General features: G+C 39.4%; 1 protein-coding gene across 7 annotated transcripts in view; it reads left to right on the top strand.

Annotated features, from left to right (window-relative positions):
• RALGAPA2 (Ral GTPase activating protein catalytic subunit alpha 2) overlaps positions 1-20,650 on the top strand; it is a 324,755-nt gene that overhangs the window by 36,617 nt on the left and 267,488 nt on the right. The window lies entirely within an intron of this gene.

Below are 20,650 nucleotides of genomic sequence, written 5' to 3'. Positions count from 1 at the left end.
CACTGCTGGATTAAGTGAACATGCATGATTTATTTAATTTCAACATTTTGTTTACAGATATTTTTTTTTGTTGTTTTCTTGGTGGACTGTCTGGTTGTGAATAATGACAAGCTTGCCAGTTAGTCTGTTTTCTTGTCTTACGGTGCCAACCCAGCCCTCCAGTCCCTTGGTAAATAGACATGATAAAGATGGTCATCCTGCTTCTGATTCAAAGAGAGTTTTATTAATGTTTCATTTTTCAGGACAATGTTTTCTTTAAAGTTTTGGTAGATAACTCTTTATCAGATTAAGTTCACTTCTATTTTTTTTTTTTTCTGCATTCACTGAGATAACCATGTGATGATCCTTCATGAATATTAATGTAGTAAATTGCAGTTCTGAATTTGGGGGAAGCTCATACTTTGTTGCCATTTTTGGATCTATGTTCAAAACTTGAGGTTGGCCTAAATTTCCTTTTCCTCACATTGTTTTTGAATGATCCTATAGAACCTGGTGTCAAGTATTTCTTTTTCTGTTATATAAAATAGTTTGCATAAGATTGGAATGGTGTGCTCCTGGAATGTTTTTTAGTCTTTCCTATAACAACCATCTGAAACTGGTGCTTTTTTGTTTTGTTTTTAGTGGGAAGATTTTAACCACTCGTTCAGTTTCTTTAATCATTTTAGGATTTTTCAGGTTTTCTATTTTTTCTTGATTCAGGTTTGGCAAATTATATATATATTTTTTAAGAATTTGAGGAATTCTAGGGGCGCCTCAGTGGCTCAGTCAGTTAAGCATCTGACTTTGGCTCAGGTCATGATCTCATGGTTCATAGGTTCAAACCCCACATCAGGCTCTGTGCTGGCATCCTGAGCCTGCTTGGGATTCTCTTTTTCCCTGTCTCTCTGCCCCTCCCCTGCTTGCACTCTCTCTCTCTCTCAAAATAACTAAGTAAGCTTTAAAAAAAGAATTTGAGGAATTCTAAGAATTTCTGATCACCAGAGTTTTAAAATTTATTAGTGTGACCCTACTTTTGAGGGTCATAATTCTTTCAATTTTATCTACTCCGTATTGATCTTCATTGTCTTCGGTTGTTAGGTATTTTAGACACAGTATTAGCAGTAGCGACAAATAAAAGTACTTGTGTCACCCATTACAGATACCATTTTGTTAGCTTCTGGTTACCATTGCAGCAGCCTTAAACTCTGTTCCCTGTCTACTTGTTGCTTTAAATGCCTTTTCTCTCTGGCTTCTCTTAAAGTCTTTTTCTTAGTCTTTGGTGTCCTGCAGCTTCGCCACAGAATGTCTACTGGAAGATCTCTTGTCTTGCTTGGTGTCTGTGTGTTTCCTCTATTTCCGGATTCAGATCGTGTATCATTTCTGTAAAATAGCTGCTGTCTCTGATCAAATGTTGACTCTTTTCTGTCCTCCTGGTGTACTTCCCAGGATTCTTATTTAAAACTCTTGCTCTCTCCTCCATGCGTCTCCAGCATGCTTTCACCCTCTTTCCCAGCCTCCTTGTGCTGCATTCCAGGGAGTTTCTTGGTCTCATCTGCTGCTGAACCATTCTATTGTGTTTTAAATCACAATTTTTTTTTTCATGTTTTTACTTAAGTTTGGTGCTCATGTGTGGCTGGTTGCTTTTGATACTTTTGATACTTGTTCCTTTCTAGACCTCTTTTGTTTTCTTGAACATTTAACAATGTAACATTTCATATTCTGTATCTGATCATTCCAATATTTAAAGTCTTCAGTTGTCTAAATCTGCTATCTCTCAACATGGCTTCTTTTCTTGCATACTTTTGTGGTAGGATTTTGAAATCAGATTTAATTGAACAATTTAATCTGTTTCAAGCCTGTGTTTTTCTGGAGGGTTTATTTTTCTTTTGCCAGGAGGCTGGGAGTGTTCTTGGTTGGGACCACTTTGGCTCCATTTGAGGATCCTGGTTTATAAATGGAATCTCGAGTTCATTTCCTCAAATTTAAGGTGTGGTGGGAACTGGAGTCTGGAAGGCACAGGGATCCAGAGATCCTGTAGTAGAATTGGCATTAGTTCTCTGGTATCTCAAATTGTTTCTCTTGAGCTTGTGGCTTACAGATCAGGTTTTGGCTGACTTTTCTTCTCTCACCTTCCTTCTTGCTACTTCCTTTCCTTCCATTTTTTAAGTCTTTTGTTAGGTTCCCAGTGTCCTCTAAAGCCCAGATGTGTTTTGAGAATTACATTTGCTGCCACTGATTGCAAATCTAGTTGTCCTGCAGTGAGAAAGCCCATCGGGGACCGTAGTCCTATACCTCCCACAGAGGAGGTTTTAATACCTTCTTGTGTCCAAAAATTCTAGATTAGGGAGGGTGTTATTACAGATACATTACCGTCTACAGAGGATTAGTTGCCTATATAATAGAACAAATATATATTATTCAAAGCTCCATAAAACTTTCATTTTGCATAGTAAATATGAATGAATAATGAACTGCATTACTTTTGTTTATGTTCTCTTTCTGTCTCTGGCTATAGAAGGTAGGTTGTAATTTGTATGGTTCATTCTGAGAATTAAGTAACTTCACTCCTACTTTCTACAAGTTAGTGCCATATAAAGAGATGGTTTACAAGGATTTGGAGGTAAATACATATCAAGGTGTAAATAATTGGGAAAGGCTTCCTTTAAAAAAGGTGGAATTATTAAGACATGTTAAATCACAGAAGGGATATTGTGTGAAGACAGTCTATAAATACGAAGTGGATTGGAAGAAAGCACAGAGGTGAGAGAGAGTTCAGAAGGCTCAGAAGGAGAGTATGCAGGGAGACCTGCTGCCTGCCTCTGTAAGTCAGGGGCAATCTGGAAGGGAACCTTTGGAAAGGAAGCAGTAGTGTTTGCATGTAATGAGCTACTGGAGACATTACAGCACTCTGATGAAGCAAGTGGTGTGCAATCAAGGCTGCTAGGTCAGTTGAAGTCGTGGTTTCAGGCAGCAAGCACACCTTTCCATCTGCCTTTATCTCCAGTGGGAGGACTTGTACTGTTTGAAGTTGACCTCCAGACACCTTTGCCTGTGGCTACAAATCTGTGCATCGTTTAGAGTTTCTGTGGTTGCTGGTTCATGGGGATGTCTGTCTTTTTTTTTTTTACTGAGATTCACTTGTTAATTTTACTCTTTTTTTAAAAAAATATATTTCATCGATCATTGTCATGTGTTTCAAATGGGAGTGGGGATGATAGTGTGGGACCCCATCAAATGAATTTACATTGCCATCTTGATGAGAATATAAGTGTTTTACATGGCCATCCTGTGTCATTCCTTCCTGTTGAAGTGGGTTCTGTCTTCCCAGTTTTTGTCAGTGGAAGAATGGGGCCTTTATTATGTTGGGTGACTTGGCCAAGATTGCACATCTATCAAATGGCACATAGAGATTTAACCTCTGGTCTGACTGTAGAACCCATTTTCTTAAGGTGCCATGCCACCTTCCATGTAAGAATTTCAATATTCTCCTGCTTCTGAAGCTGTATCTTACAGGCCGTGTATACCAGTATGTATCTATTCTTGTTTAGTTCATTTATTACGCACATTTATTGGATACCAGCTATGTGTCAGGCACATTGCTAGGTGCTGGAGATGTGCCAGTGGGTAAGTTAGACAGAACCCCCTGCCTCATTGAGCATATGTTACATTTCATACTAACTGAAGCGTCCACTGGTAACAATGGATTTATGCCAGAGCTCCAGTAATGACTTTCTGAGTCACAGAAAATTCTGAATGGCCCCTTGTAGAAGTGATACTTTGGTGGTAGCCCTTGAGGTAGCTACTTGCATAGGGGAAAAGGAGGGCTGGGATAGAAATGTAAGGTACATGATAAATGGGCTTCAAGGCCAAATAATTCACCTGACTTTGAGAACCTTTTGGATTCAGTAGTTGAGAGGCTGTTTTAATGGTACATGGAATTTGTTTTAATCAGGTATGGTAAGACAGACACACAGACATGAAAATGATTGCCATGAAGGAAGAAATTTTTATTGTACTCACAGGAGTACAACAGAAACAGGAGTCATCGCATGTTAGCAGGACTATGAAGAGAAGCCACAGAGAGCATACAGAGAGCAGGCAGGGGGGGATCTGAGGTGGGAAGCCTTTATTATGGGAAGGAAGGAATGGGTAAGGCAAGGTAAGCAAGCTAAACAAGTTTAGGATTGGATAGTTTGGATAATTTTGGCAGGCTCTGGGCTGTAGAGGTGGTCCCTAGGTGTCCAGTACCTAATCCCCTGGTGATTTTAAGAGGAGGATAGTGTCCCAAGTGTGAGAGCCCATAAGAGGAGATGGTTGCAGGAGTGGATTTGGGATTTGTTGGTTTGCCTGTCAGAGGCATGCGGGCAAGCCCCAGATGTCAGAGCATCAAGAATACAGAAAATAAGAAAATAGAGTTAATACAGAGATGTTGTTTTGAGTTGTCTGCCATATTGTATGCCATTAGTACAGAAATGCACTAGTTTGGAGTTATATATGGTTAAGAAAATTCTAGAATTTTATAGCAAGGTATTTCCTCACCCCCGTACCCACACCCCAATTAAAATATACATTGACAGAAGGCATTTAATTTCAAAGCTTGTAAATGTTCTGGCCTCAGAATGCTGCTCATTTATCTATCTTTCAAGTAATTACAGAGTTAGCAATCACAGATGTACAGAACATTTGACTTCTAGATTCCTTATTTTTAGATTTATCCAAATTACCCCACCAGATTAAGTAAGTCCTGCTTTTTTCTTCCTAGAGACCTGAACAGTTTCTTTATAACCTGTAAAGTGTGGTGTGAGCTGGGCTAACATTTCGAGCCTCTCCAGGGTCCCTGTGTGGCTTTCTTTCACCGGTCATTGGGGGTGTTGTTCTGCGAAGGTGCTCTCTCACACACATACTGCTTTGCTTACTGCTCCTTTACCTCTTTTTGCGTAATTTTACTTCTGGCCTCCTGGTTTATGCAATTCTGCTTTCAGGGACTGCCCTTTGCTCTCCTTGTCATCTGGCCCATACTTTCAGGCTCCGTTCAGACCCACTGATTTCTTCTGGCAACTCCAGCTAGAGGTGCCCGTTTTTTTTTCTGTGAACTTGTATAAATATGCTCCGGCTAGTTACCATTTCATTATAGCCAGGTGTTCTTAGTTTTCCCTGAAGGTGGCTGTGTCTTAGCTTCCTAATGAGACTATAAAGTTCCTGAGGCCAGCAACCATTCCATACAATCCTTTGTATTCTCCCTCCTATGCACCCCCGCCCCGATTTGCACCTGTTTATATTTAGTGTTGGATTAAAGCTTCTTGAAGTCGCATCTTATTTCCCATGGGGTTATTTGTGATTTTTATGTTAAAAACATTTTCCTTCCTCACCTAAATCTCTCTTTGGATAAAAGAAATAGGAAGGTGTCTTTAGATCAGGCCTTGACGCTAACAAGCTGTGTGGCTTTGAGTGGGGTACTCTCCCTTTCCTTACCTGGGCTTTCTTGTATGTGATGTGAAGGAGAGTACTGGATAGCTCTGGGGTCTGTGTCTTCCAGCCCTAACAATCCATGACACTACAGATCAGGAAGTTCACGGGTAAGTCTTTTAGCATGAAATTTAATTTCACGCTGTCGTTTAGTTTTAAATATTAAATTGACTTGACTCTGACTAGCCTTTGCAGATCTAAACACCTCAGTTGCTTTTTCTCTAGGGCAACTCTATTCAATAGAACTTTCTGTGATCATGGGAAGATTCTGTATCTGTACTACCCAGTTAGGTAACCATGAGCTACATGGGCTGGTTAGTGCTTCAAATGTGGATGCTGTGACTGAAATTTTAATTATAAATAATTTCATTTGATTTAAATTTTAGAATAGCCACCTGTGGCTAGTGGCTACTGATTGGACAGAGAAGCTCAATAGTCTTCCCACAGAGCTTTGGTACCTCATTTGAAAGACTTACATCTTTTTGTTAAATGCTTGGTTAAATCCTCAGCATGTTGCACATTGTGTTGCAGGGGACTTAACTTAAGGTTTAGGGTTTTACTGAAATGGTTTCCCTGGGCTTCTCAGGCAGAGTTACCAAAGTGCTGGGGGAGATTATGCCTTTTCCTCCTCCAGTTGGAGAAGCATGGCTCCAGAGTGGTCTTATGCAAACACAAAATTGAAAAGCCACACACAGATTCATTCTACTCTTTTTATGTTTGTTTTTAGCTGAAAATAAGACTTCAAATAATGGCCAAATTAAGTACTACTTTATCTCCCCATCACACCCCCTGCCTTCCCTGCACCCACTTCTCTCCCCACAGTATCAAAAAAACACTTGTGTCAGTTCAGGGTATGTATGCTGTTTCTCCTTCTCCCTTCCTTTGGTGGGGGAGATTCAGGTTGGAGAGGCATGGGCACTAGAGGCAAACAATAGCAGATGAGCTACCCAGAGAATGTAGATGATCTGTGGGCTTCTTCAAGGGCAGTCAGAGGAACAGGAATATAACTATGGTCACTAGTGTTTGTTTTTTCTTTACTATTGAAGATGAAGTTGGCTTGTTTGAAATTTACTGTAGACTTCCTACCTACCATCTCCCTTCCCTTCCTGTGTGGAGGTAACGCTGGATTGGAGGCAGGACGTGCTTGTAGAGTCATGCTGGCTATAGTTATGTTTGGGAGTCATAACTGACCGGTGGTAAATCCAGGGCTGTGGTGGAAGCTGTGTTACTTTAATGGAATTCAACACTGGGTGTTCTTTATTGTTCCAACTGAGCTTATATAGATAGTGGGTTTAGCCTCTAATTCTTTTCCTCAAAATAGGGAGAAAGGATTTTACTAGCTTTTCTGATAATAATAACACAACTAGATCCATTGTGGTGCCCAGAGTCGTGTAAAAGAAGGTGAAATGAGTGGCTGGTTTTCCCCTCTGTATAGTTACTTTGTATTTGCCATCAGTAATTGGAGCTTTCATTTTATTTCCAATATATATGGAAATTGTAACTTTTCACACGTTAATAGCATCTCTCTACCTCAGATATTAATAATGGAGAAGAGGGGCACCTGGGTGATTCAGTCGGTTGAGCTTCCGACTTCGGCTCAGGTCATGATCTCGGGGGTCTGTGAGTTTGAGCCCCATGTCGGGCTCTGTGCTGACAGCTCAGAGCCTGGAGCCTGCTTCGGATTCTGTGTCCCTCTCTCTCTGCCCCTCCCCCACTCATGCTCTGTCTCTCTCTGTCTCAGAAATAAATAAACATAAAAAAAAATAATGGAGAAAAATTTCCTGAAGAAAAACTAGAATTATGAATACAATGGGATTACAAACAGTTCTGAGATGTTTGTTTCCATTTCTCCCCTCCCTCCCACCTCACTTTCCTTCCCCCACCTTCTTGGTCCTTTCTTTTGTGGAACTGTATATCTTTTATAACTCTTTGCTGATGAAAACGAATCAGAAGCTCCTGCAGAGGTACAGTGGAAAAGCTTGGGCCAAGTCATAGACCAACACTTCCAGGGCCGGTATCCAGCAGGATTCCATCACAATCCTTTTGCTTTCTTTATACAATGGCTAATGCCATTTCTTACGAGCAAATAACACAGAGCAAGACAGCACAACTGTAGTTTTGCAACTAACCAGTTTCCCCATTCCCTGCTTTCCTTTGCTTGCTTGATTCATCATTACTTATTTCAGATTGTCCAGTGTGCAAGCATACTTCAATGCTACTCCCTCCTTCTCATGTTGAGGTGAAGGACTTCCTTCCATAAACCTCTCAGGTTATTGCCTTTTATTTTTTCCACAAGGACCACTTTACTGATATTGAGTGGAGGAGGGACAAGAAGAAATAAAATGAGCAAGAAAGACAGATTCTTCTTAAATCCTTTGAATTTAAGTTCTTATTGAGGATTTCAAATATTTGGATGCTTCCATGGATTTTTTTTTTCTTTTAAAAGAATGATGCCAACTTTGCAGCTCCTGGGTCACTGCCATAATTCTAAATGACTGATTGGAACTGGAAAAACAAACAAACAAACAAATTCAGTATAAGTTCATGTTTCCTGGAGAACATTTTAAAAAGAACTGAGCGGATAGAGACACCCATCTCCCACCCCAAAGCTACCTGCATTCCAGCTGACAAACAAAATCAGCACCACTGGTTATCCTGACCAGAATGTCATGTCACTTTTATGACATCAGAGGTATATTTTAATGTGTTATATATATTTTAAATGATAATACATGTAGGTATGTAATTGTTCTGGCTTGTTAACGTTAGTCATACTTGTTTTTATTAATGTTGAGCCCTTGGTTGGGAACAGCTCTGGATGATAGCAGTATTGTTACAGCATAGTGTGATCTGCTTCACAATATTCCTTGAGGCCCCCCTGCAGGGATCACATTACAGAAGAGGCCTGGATGGCCAGTTGTGCCTTTTCTCATTTGTCTCACGTGTTGCTGGTAGTGATGCATTAGCTCAGAAATCACTCCTCAGCTCTGTGCCCTATAATGGATACTGGGGGAATAATAATTAACATACAGCCCAGGCCTTTCATTCCTATAGCCTCTGGTTATACTGGTGTCTGCTTTGAATCATGAGATGTTTATGATCTCTGCAAATGGGAAGATGCAAACAAAATATAAACATACATATAAAGTCCCTTGTGGAGATTCTTGAGGTTAAAATTTGATTATTTTATTACCGCATGGTAATAATTTGAATTGGACTGCAAGTGTCTAAGTTGAAAGCCATTTTCAGTGGATGTTTTAACTTCTAAATTTAATATTTAAGACTACAGTTTTCCTTACGCCTTGAGACTTACAGGTGAGAAACTTGGGATTGACCCAACAGGATATACTGAATTACTCAATTCACCTTGGGGAAGGGAAACTGGAGACATGTTTGTGGAAGTCTGAAATTACATTCTGGTGATTATCTGTTGCAATCCAGATGCCCTGAGTTTCCTGGCCTCTCTCACATAGTGTGCTGCTGGACTCATTGGTAACTGATACCCTCAGAAACAGGTCCCCTGGAAGGCAGCACTAGCAAATGCTTCCAAGAACCCTTTAAGGGCAGATAGTAGAAACAGCATCAGGGCTAAATATATGGAAAATTCACAATAGAACTCCAGCGTGTTGTACTTATTGTTAGAACAGCAGAAGATATATAAAGAGCTTTTTCTCTCCCTTTAGATTGATTGGAATTAATGTGTTAACATAATTTGAATGAGTTGGTTTCTTTTTTATAAATTTAGGAGAGAGTTGTACAAACACATGCTGTGAATTTTCTGTCTTGTTTTGTTTGGATATGTGGTGTGGCAGCTATTGTAGAGTGACACCTAGTGTTTGATGTGCTTGTGACACTGGACAGGTTGAAAGGGGAATCTGCCTGGAAGTGGGCCATGCACCAGCTGTTCTTGGGCATTCGCTGAGTGAACTTGTTGGAGTGGCCAGTCCTGAGCCGACTGCAGGTCTGCGACACTTTCTAATTGTGTTGAGACAAGCTTTTAAAATTCTTTAAGTTTTGGGGATGGCAGAAACCACAAGGTGGCATCTCACTGAGGCTTTGTTAATTCTCTACTCATAACTTACCTCTAAACTCTTTGGAAGTGATTTTTTTTTTTCATCTTATGAAAATATGACACAGCCAACCAGCTGTGCTGGTACCAAAATCAAAGAGACCTGAAAAGTGCAGTTTTTAGCCAGAAAATAGAATCTTATATGAACTGAAGAAAAGTTTGGAGTAATTGTTTGTGACTGAGATCTCCCATGTAAGATCCTTGTGTGAAAAGACTCCTTTAGAATCTGTTTTAGTGAGTGCTTCACTCAGAGCAAAACTATATATTGTGGGTAGAATTATATGCTACTTTTTTTTTTTTTTTTTCGAGAGAGCATATAATCAGGGTTGGGGCAGAGAGAGAAAGAATCTCAAGCCAGCTCTGCGCCATCATCATGGAGCTTGACATGGGGCTCAAACTCACAAACTGTGAGATTATGACCTGAGCTGACATCCAAAGTCAGATGCTTAACTGACTGAGCCACCCAGTGCTGCTATATGGTACTAATTTGGGGATTTGTGAAGGTCTCTGGATATTTTCTCATTAAAAGCAAAGAGTCTAGTGCAATTTGGTTTTCTTTAAAAAGATATTAGACCTTTGCATGATCTTAAACAAAGTAAAAAAAAAAATAACTTCTTAACAATCTATCAAGTGCCTACACTTCTAAGTTTTTGAATTTGCATTTTCAGTACTCGATGAAAATGCTTTCCTATTGGTAGCTGTCTATTTTGATCAATATCAGTAATACTTTTCTTTACTCCATGGTTCTGTACATCTCATGCTGGTGCTCTTGAATACCCTCTTTTTCCTATAACTACTTCAGTCTTTGTTCAGAGTTTCAATCTTCCCTCCTACTTGAGTATCCAGGTTAACTAACTAGTCTTTTGGTCTATGATCTCTGCCCCTTGTGTCTCCCTCTCACACCTGGAATGTTGTTTGTGTAATGTAATTCTGGTTCCCTTGGCCTTTAAGATGAAGTTTGAACTCCCCTGATGTTCAAGGCCCTTCCTGATCTGGCCTCTACCTCTCTCCATTCCTTGTTACTCACCTTACTTTTGTTCCCACTGGCAACAAAGCAGCAGGGTTTGCTTTTGTTTTTGTTTTTGTTTTTGTTTTTTCCTGCTGTCGCTTAGTCTGCCTAAAAATGCCCTCCACTGCCTGGCATACTCCTGTGTATCCTTCAGGATTCAGTTCAAGGGTGATCTCCCTTTGGAAGTGTGCCCTGTCTGTACTCACTCCCTTGTGCACATACTGACACCCCTGATGTTCTTGCCTTTACCCTTTAGGGCTGTCACTTTTTGAGCAGGAACAGTTTCCTATATCGCTTTATTTCTGATCCCTCACATGGTACCTGGCACAAAAGGGGCACTTAAGAATACTTACTAATGAGTCAAATAAATGTTTGATTTAGAAGGTATTTGTTTTAATTACCTGCACTGATTTGCAGTGCTTGGAGATGTTTACGTTCTTACAAAACTTACTTTAAAAAAAATTGATTTCTTCCTAAAATCACCTTTTTTCAACCTTTTGAGTTTAAAATTTAGAAGTTTTTTTTTTTTTTTTTGTAGGCATACCTATACAGATTTGCCTCTTTCAGCTTTGACCAGTTTTTAAACTGTTCTACAGCATTCACGTTGTTGATAATCTTTAGTCTATAATTATATGGGTTTTTTTTTTAACCTGAGTGTTGCCAAAAGAATGTTTTAAAATCCCTCAAGTACTTGCAATTTTTTTTAAGTTTAAACTCTCAAAGGTGGGCTTGCAATGCATTGAGTTTGCTTGTGACTTGTGCAACTCCTACTTTGATGGTTTTATTCACATGGCTTAGAAAAATAACTTTTAGTAAATTTTCATGAATGTTAGAATCTATGAAGTGATTCTACAGACTTGCCTCTCTGCATCTATCTATGAAACAACTCTTAACTATATTCAAAGATGTTATATTGCACTGTATTGCCTGTTATATCTTACAAAGATAGAGTGCATTAAAATCTCCTATTATAAGTGTATTAAATATCTCAGTTTCTGCATTTGTTTTATTTTCATGCTATGTTATTGGTTGCATAAAGGTTCATATTATCCTTAAATTGTGAATTACACTTTTAATCTATTTGAAATGATTCCCTTTGTCCCCCTTAAAGCCTTTTCACTTGATATTGATACTGCTTTGCTCTGTGTTTGTACCTATGCATGCCTGATATGTTGTTTTTTGTATTTTATTCTTAATCTTTCTGTGTTTGAAAGCCAGTTCAGATTGACTTGGTCTTTGGTAGAAGAATTTAACCCGTTTGTATTTATGATATTTTTGTGTGTGTGATAATCAGCATTTTTGGTTTTTCTTCTACTTTTGTTTTTTGGGAAAGAGGTCACTTTCACTTCATGGAATATACTTTGTGATTATAAAATATACTTTCTATTTTCTGTCATTCCAATAATTATCCTTAAATTAATAAAATAGTATTAAAACTTTCTTTCTTGTAATTATTCATATTAATAAAAAAAACAGTATTTGATGATAGCCCCTTGCTTTTACTTTAACCACATATATCTTTTGTACTTCTCACTTATCAGCTATTTTAAGTATTTTGTATCCAGATTTTTTTATATATAATATTTTTAGAATGTTATTTCTCTTATGTTAATCATTTTGAGGATTTACTCTACTTTTCATAAACATATTAACTCCAATTATATAAATATAGCTCACTGTCACAGTGTTTATACCCCTGCATCTTTGTTCTTGGATTGTTTAATCTCTGTATTTGCTGGAATGTGAATTTTCTAGAATGTGAATTTTCTTAGTATGTTGAAGAGGGGATATGCAGCTGGTATACTTCCAGCTCTATAATATTTTTTCTTCTAGCTTCAAACATATATAGCTGTATATATACTTTCCAAATTGTACTCTTTTTTTTTCCTCAAAACTCTGGATTTGTTTGCTTTTTAAAATAGCCATAGTTTGTTTACTCTAACTATCTTTACCATGGCACCTGGTCTACTTTGGGGCTTCTGTTCTCCATATGGGTGTATATTCTGGGGTGCATTCTACTTGCTTTGGCCTACCCTGAGCCATGGACTGCACTGTCTTCTGGAGTTAATGTTGCAGAGAAAAAGACTGAGATTAGCCCGACTTTTGTTCCTCTGTGGATATTCTGATTTTTTGGATTTGTGTAGGAATTTTAGTTCTATATTGAATTTACAACTTTAAATGTGCTCTGTCTAGCTGTTTCTCTCTGTTCAACCTATTTAGTTCCTGGGAGGCCTTGTGATACACAGGGTTGCAGTGGGGGTCTCTGTGGCAGACTCTAGATTCATGCTTTCCGTATTTTCATCTTCATGTAATATTTCCTCATTTCAGAATGTTACTTATTTGTGTGTCATCGTTTTCTTTATTTTCCTAGGTCTTAAAAAAAATTCAGGGTCCTCTTGGATCTTTAAAGAACATGACTCAGAAATTCTAAAAAAAATTACCCTGTTTCAGAAAATCTCTTTCAGAAGGAGGAGTTTCCATATTTCTGTAGGATGGTCTCCTCCTTCGTTGCATATTCTGGTGTGTTCTGCCCTCACAGGAGGGGCACCACCTCCATCCCACATGATTCCGTGCAGGTTCATCTGTGCTTTAAGCAGCAATTCCTCTAAGTGTTTTGCTTGTTAGATAGGCTCCTTTACCCTTTCTGGGTTTTAATTGCTTAATGCGGTTGTCAACATTTTAATATTGGTTGAATTCTAAAATACAGGAGAGAGAAATTAGATGTCCCTCCCTTTTTATTACATCCCATATTTCCTTCAGGGGTCTTTGTCTTGTATTTTAGTCTCTCTTTTGAAATATTTTTATTCATTTTCTCCTTAGCTGAGAAAAGTATTGCCTCTCAAGTGATGACCTAATCAAGCATTAAGGTTTCCTATAATGTTTGGAAACACAATTCCATGCTTTGTTATATTTTTTTTCTTAATTAAAAAAAATTTAACGTTTATTTATTTTTGAGAAAGAGAGACGGACAGAGCATCATCAGGGGAGGGGCAGAGAGAGAGGGAAACACAGAATCCGAAGCAGGCTTCAGGCTCTGAGCTGTCAGCACAGAACTTGACATGGGGCTCGAACCCATGAACTGTGAGGTCATGACCTGAGTGGAAGTTAGATGCTCAACCAACTGAGCCACTCAGGCACCCTTTACATTTTTTTTAATGTTTATTTATTTTTGAGAGAGAGAGAGAGCAGGAGAGGGGCAGAGAGGGAGAAACAGAATCCGAAACAGGCTGCAGGCTCTGAGCTGTCAGCGCAGAGCCCGACACAGAGCTTCAAACTCACCAACTGCGAGATCATAACCTAAGCCAAAGTCAGATGCTTAACCATCTGAGCCACTCAAGCTCCCCCCATGCTTTCTTGTCTTTATCAAGTGCCTACTTGCGAGGTTCTGTGTTTCTACTGTGTTAGAGTATGAGCACCTTCCTTAAACTAGAACATTTCCTTGTGTCTGCCTGTACACATGAACTAAAATTAGAATTCCCGTTGTCTTGCTCTTTTTTAATTTTTCACTCATCCCTCTCTTTGTGCATGCAGTGCTTATTAGGAAACATGACATGCCAAGTGCTGTTCTTGAGGTTGGGGATACAAGATGGCTAATAGAGGGTCCCTTCTAGCAAGGAATCTAGCACCGAATAGTAGGGTAGGTCCTGTGTTTGTCTAACTGGGAAGCATGCTGGTGAGGGGTGTGGTGAGAGATATGGTTAATGTGGGCCCTTTTGAAGAGGTGATGGTTCACTTCAGTTTTAAAGACTGAAGAGGATGTAACAAGATGGAACTTTGCTTTCCTTGCTCAGTAACAGCATGGCTAGTGATTAGGTAGATAGCGTACTGTTCTGGAAGGGATTGCCATAGAAGGAGACGGAGAAGGGATTGCTAAAGAAAGCTAACAATGTAGCTATCTTATATTTAACATTATGCAGTTCCTTATTTTAGCTCATTTCTCTTAAATTTTAGTTCTGAAACAAGTGTTGACACCCAGAGATCAATGTACATATTTTGTCTACACCAGAAAGCTGAGTCATTGTCAGTAAGAGATGCATGGCTAGGCCCATGACAGCTGAAGAATAAGTTGTCCTCTCTGTAGGTCTACCTGGAAGTGACCATGCCACTAGCCTCCTCCTCCCCCTCCCATGGGTCCTTCTGAAACCAGACTGTCCTTGTGGCCTGGGCCTCCATGGTATTTCCATTAAACTCACCTGCCCAGATGTCAGAAGTTTTCTTCTCATTTATTACTCAAAAGGTCAAGGAACTTAAGACTTATGTTCTTTTAGATAAAACTCCCTATTTTTTCCATAGTTAACACTTCCTTTACCTTGCACCCTTGTGTCATGTGGCTAGTTTCAGGGAGAGTTGCAGCTCGTGTTCCCTACTTCTGGACATAACAGGTTTAGTTGGTCATTGTTTTGGTAGATTACCTCACGTGAGTTAGGATGTTATCTTGTCCTCATTCTTCACCGCCCTACCTTTCTAAGTGGAATTGAAATCAAGTGTGAATCTACTGGGATATGTTGCAATCATCTGGTAATAATTTGGGGAAAAAATGTTTCCCATACAAATTAAATGAAGATCAGCAGTTTTAAAGTATACTATAGCATCCTGTATGAACTCCAGCTTACATTTCGCATTATTCCTGGTCATGCAGTAGGTTCTGAAGAAAAAAGAACTATGGATAATCAGTTAAAAGAATGACAGATTCCCTGATGTGCTGATCAGTAGTAATACCTAATTTTGATTTCAAGTGTGCTATAATGGATTACCATATAGATGCAGCTGAGCACTGAGCATTAAACAGAGTCATGTGTTTTTCAGAAAAGTAATATTTATTCACACTGTGTGGCTTTCTTGAAATTTTTTTTTTATTTTACTCTCCAGTGAAACTACAAACAAGATGTCAATAGCTTATGTGGCATTCACAGTAGTGTAGCTTAGAATATCAGCTGCAGTAGAAATGCCATAATTGCCTCAGTAAAGGTAGGCTTCATCTGGTACTTTCTGAGGGACAGGCTTAGCATTTAGACACAGATGGTCATGTGGGGCTTTATTTTTATTGACTTCAGAGACTTTAATGCATAAAAAATGGTCCTGGCAATATTTGGGTACAAAAAGAAGCATCAGTGTAGGTGATGTTTCAACCTTTGAGTGGTTGTGTAAGATTCTGTCCATTTTGGAATGTTTTTAGTAGCTCAGATTGGGGCATGGTGTTTCATATCCAAACGTTACTGAGTTTATTTTTGAGTGTTTTTAAAGTCCATCCATTTTACAAATCTGAAAACTTTTATCCAGAAGTGGTGATGATGATAGACCTGACCTCAGAACAAGTTGGAGACTCCTAGTGGCCTACTGACAGTATCCAACCATCTAGATACACATCATCCCACTGCATTTTTTATTTTCTTTATAGTAAAAAGACATTTTTCTCTATTGCACAGTAAGAAAAGAAACTTAAGGAGATAGGGTAAGTATTTTGGAAAGCTGAAAACGTGATTCAGTGCTGAATTTCCTGACTAAAAGTAAAGGTCTGAAGAACAGGCATGGCAAGCATTTGTATAGCCCAATATAAGATCTATCCTGAATCTGTGGAGTAATTTTCTCAGCATCTTCTATACGATGTTTTGAAATCAAGTGGCAGAACGAGATCAGAAGATGATCTCAGAATGCAGCCAGGGCGCCCAGTACCCTTGGCAGAGAATGCACGAGGAAGTAGGACACTGAGTCCTTGCTGTGCCATTCCCTCAGGAAGAGTGAGCTACACAGGAGAAGGCAGAACAAGGACAGGAAACACTCAATGGACCGAAGCTTTGGTCTATGTGCGGCAGCAGCCCATTGACGAGAAACAATGCCAGCAGACAGGATGCCCCTGAAATAGGGTTCACTACTCTTAGTACTTCAGCCTCTTAATATGATGAGAATGTTCTAATTAATAATTGGAAGATTATTGTGGCTGACAGAGTGATGTGCAGCTCACATCACCCTTCAAGAAAGAATTTGCTACCTAGCTGCAAGGAGTAGGGCCAGCTGGCAGCCCGAGGCTGTAAGTGCCTTCAGCTCTCCAACTACAGTCGCTCTCTTCTCATCGTGATGCCCAGCCAGTGACGGAGCAAGGTGGTGTTACAAGGACCTCGCCATTTTCAGGCACACATGGCCCCTCTAATGTGCCATCTTTGCTCTGGAGCTTCTGCTAGGCTGGCAGATACTTTCAGCTCTGTATGGTGGTCTGAGGCTCCCTGCCCCCTCCTACTGCTTCATTTCCCTTGCACAGATGTTACTTTTCCAGTAAACCAGGGCACTGCTAACTCCACCACAGCATTCATCTCCCAGAGAACTCCACCTGCAATGAGTGTTATTCATCTGTTATCAAACATGATGAATTAGCCTTTGTAATACATTTTTTTAAACTTTTTTTCAATGTTTATTATTTTTGAGAGAGACAGAGACAGAAGATGAGTAGGGGGAGGGCAGAGAGAGAGGGAGACAGAATCTGAAGCAGGCTTCAGGCTCCGAACTGTCAGCACAGAACCTGATGCAAGGCTTGAACTCACAAACCATGAGATCATGACCTGAGCCGAAGTTGGGACACTTAACTGACTGAGCCACCCAGACACCCCTGTAATACATTTTTTTAGTGAAGGGAAAGTTTGAGTTTGAACCGTAAAACTAAGATGTAAATGGAGGCCTTCTTTCTCTCTTCCGTCTGGAGACTTGTAGCCCATCCCCAGGTCGTGCTTTTTCTGGGCTATAGAGCTGCTCTTTTGGGTTGGCAATAGACTGCTGAGACCCTGATCTTTATTTTCAGATCCAGAGTTGTTGATTTTCTCACACAAACCTCTTTGCTTGTGATGTTTTCCTATAACTTGTAGACAGCTCTCTGGGTTCTCACTCCTGTCTGTGGCCTTGTCTGTAGCTCCTGGGCATGTTCAGGTTTACATTTTGTTGGTAGGACAGTGTTTGCATGGGTTCTTTTAAAATATTCCATAGAGAACTGATATATTTACTTCTGATTCCCTTTTAATATAGTGGATCTTAACAGATAACCCAGTTGATACTACTTACTTCCTTTTGTGTATTATTCATCTTATACACACGTTGATATATATTGCAAGGGGAAGACCTGCTTTGATTTTTTCCCCCCAAAGAGCCATTTACTTGCCTTTGCACAATGTATAGATTGATCCATCCTGCCTGGTGTTTGGTGTCTGGCTGACGAAGGTTATGGGTTCTTCGAGCAACAGATAACGTTGAGTTTACTTGGTTTGATACTGAGGTTATTTTGTTAGGTGGAAATCAGTTTTTTATATTTTCCATCATCCTTAACTTTTTCTAACTAGTTGTGCATATAAATAGTCATAAGTATTTTTAATCTTTAAAATAAATAAATGTGCAAACACTTGGAACATCAAAAATTTCTTTTTTGACCTGTGCACACATGTCTCTAGCTTCTGCTGTACCTTCTTCATCTTTACTGTCTTCAGAGAGCTTCAATGCACTGATGTCTCTAGGGTCTCATCTTCTGTCATTTTAAGCCCTCTCAGAGGGACCTTACGCATACATATCTTCAGCTGTTGCCTATATTCTGTTACCATCCAAGTCCTGCTTCTGCCTTCCAGACCCATATATATCTAATTGCCTAGAACATCTCCTCTAAGAAGTCTGTTGACACCTCCAATTCCAGGATGTCCAGAACCAAATTGGACATGTTTCAATTCTGGGATTCCTTCTGGATTTGATGTCTTAGATAGGGGTATTGCCATACTGAGCCACTAGGAAATCCTTCTTGAGTACTCCATTCACCACAACTACTCTGACTGCCAGCTCAACAGTTTTACCTTCAAATATCATTATTATATGCATCTCCTCTTTACCGTGCTGAGTTTTGTCTAGGCTATTTCATTCCTTCTCTGAAATGCTACCATTGCCTCTTCATTGATGTCTCTGCCTCTCGTCTCAGTCATCTTAAATACCCCCCCCCCCCCAGCTGGAACTTGTTCAGGGACTGAACCTATTCAGTGCTTCATGAGATCATGGCCTCACCTATCCAGTTCCTTCTCCTCCCATCCTCATCTACCTACTAACCAAGTAGACCCTCTAACTGCTGCTGTTCTTTTCAGGTATCAAGCTGTTTTTGCCTCTTAGCCTTCACACATGCTCTTCCTTCTATTCCTGTTCTCCACTAGGCTAATTTAATTAATCCTACAAGTCTCAGCTCAAGCATCCCTTTTTTCTGGAACCATTCTGTGAAGGTTCTGAGATGAGGTGCTTTCCCCCTCACCTCTACACCTCCTCATACAAACTCCTATTGGGCTTTTTTCTTTTCCTCTTGAATGATATTTTCTTTATCATCTCTCTTGCCCACTAATCACAAAACCCTTAGAAGGAAGAACTAAGTATTTTATGAATATGAACTTATTTTTGCATTTCAGACACCAAGCTTGGTATCAAGTGTGTAGATATTTTTCACTAAACGGATTTGATTGTCCATTGTGTGTGTGTGTGTGTGTGTGTGTGTGTGTGTGTGTGTGTAAGTGTGTTTGGGAGTATGTCTGCATTAATACAGAATAAAACAGGATATAGGATACACTTTAGAGTTATGCACTTAAGAAATACCAAGTCAACATGTTCTAGAGGAAGTCAAAAGTGGAAATGTAGGAGAGAGCTCGTGTCAGTGATTGTCAGCCATGTGGTCAGCCACATACAGCTTTTAATATGTATAATCAGAAATGGTCTTCGATATAGTTTTATAGCATTTTCATCCGTGTAGATGTGTGGTATGAAGAATTTGTAAGAAATACCATCACTAAATATATTTATATTTTTTTATTTATGTTTGTCAGAGTTTGAAAAATTATTTTAAATCATACAGCTTTTATTCTTTGAGTTTTCTTTACTAAGTTCAGAGTTTAAAAAATGCCCATACATTTTAACATAAATATCGGTCATCAATCAATGACATATAAGGAGTACAAAGGTACATTTTATGTTAACGTGAACAAAAGGACAAAGCAAAGGTCAGGATGACCTGTAAAACTCATGGTTTTACAAATAAAATGAATGCAGAATTCTTCTACTGAGTATTTATTGAGCACATGCTGTGTGCCAGCCACGCTCTAGGTGCTGGGTATACTTAAGAGGAAAAGACAGAGGCGTTCTTGCGCTTGCAGGGCTTACACTCTGGTAGAAGAAATACTGCCTTCAAATGAGTGAACTTGAAGAAGACTTCAGTGAGGGATGAGGACTATGAAGAGGACAGAACGGGCAGTAGAGAAAGCATCAGAGCAGTGGGGAGGGAGCCAGGCTCTTCTAGAAGGAACGCCCGGAAAAACCTCTATGGGGAGGTGACACTTGCAGTGAGAGCCGGATGGTGAGGCGGTGCCATCAGTGCCAGGCTGTGGGTGGAAAAGCATCCAGGCCGAGTGTGAAGTCTGTGCCATTTGGAATCACCTGCATTTGATGCAAATTTACCTGTTGTGCCTTTTCTCAGTAGACGTTCTTATACATTTACTGTCGTCACCTGAGAACGAATGATGTGATACATGTATGTTATTGACCCACTTGGAAAGTTAAGATAAGAAAACGAAACAAAACAAAACCCCAGGCAGGTTTAGATGGAGGAGGCAGTTTATTAGCTGCCTGGAAATACACTTATTCGGGAGATCTGGATATAAATTTTTTACCTTCGTCTTTTAAAATGTTAGAATATTAGCTTAGATAACCTAGAAAGAAGATTTTTCGTGGTAAAATAGTGATATCTTTCAATAACAAGAAAATGTTTTGACTTTTTTTTAATTTCTACATTTCTTAAAAAGGTGGTTGCAAATAAAGTACAAGGAATCTTATGATCCAACGGTAACTTGCCAAAACTTACTTTACAGTGGGGAGAAAAGAAAAAGGTCCTTTGGGGTTTGGGGAGGGATTTGCTTTTATTAGCCAAATACTCTTGTATGTCATAAATTCATTCTTTATCGTACCTTCCAGTGTTTGGGGCGAAGGAGGTGGAAGTCCTGTCTGCAATCTGAAACTTACTCTTAGCTATTAATTTCAAGAAATTCTTGGCAGTAATTTCATTTTGTTATTTCACTGAATGAATGTTCAAGGTCTTCTCTTCTTTGTTGTTCATATTTCTTCCCAACTCTGGT

The sequence above is a fragment of the Felis catus genome, chromosome A3, assembly GCF_018350175.1.
Source record: "Felis catus isolate Fca126 chromosome A3, F.catus_Fca126_mat1.0, whole genome shotgun sequence".
Lineage (NCBI taxonomy): Eukaryota > Metazoa > Chordata > Mammalia > Carnivora > Felidae > Felis > Felis catus.
Note: the sequence above shows the minus strand (reverse complement) of the source record. Positions and strands in the feature narration are given on the sequence as shown.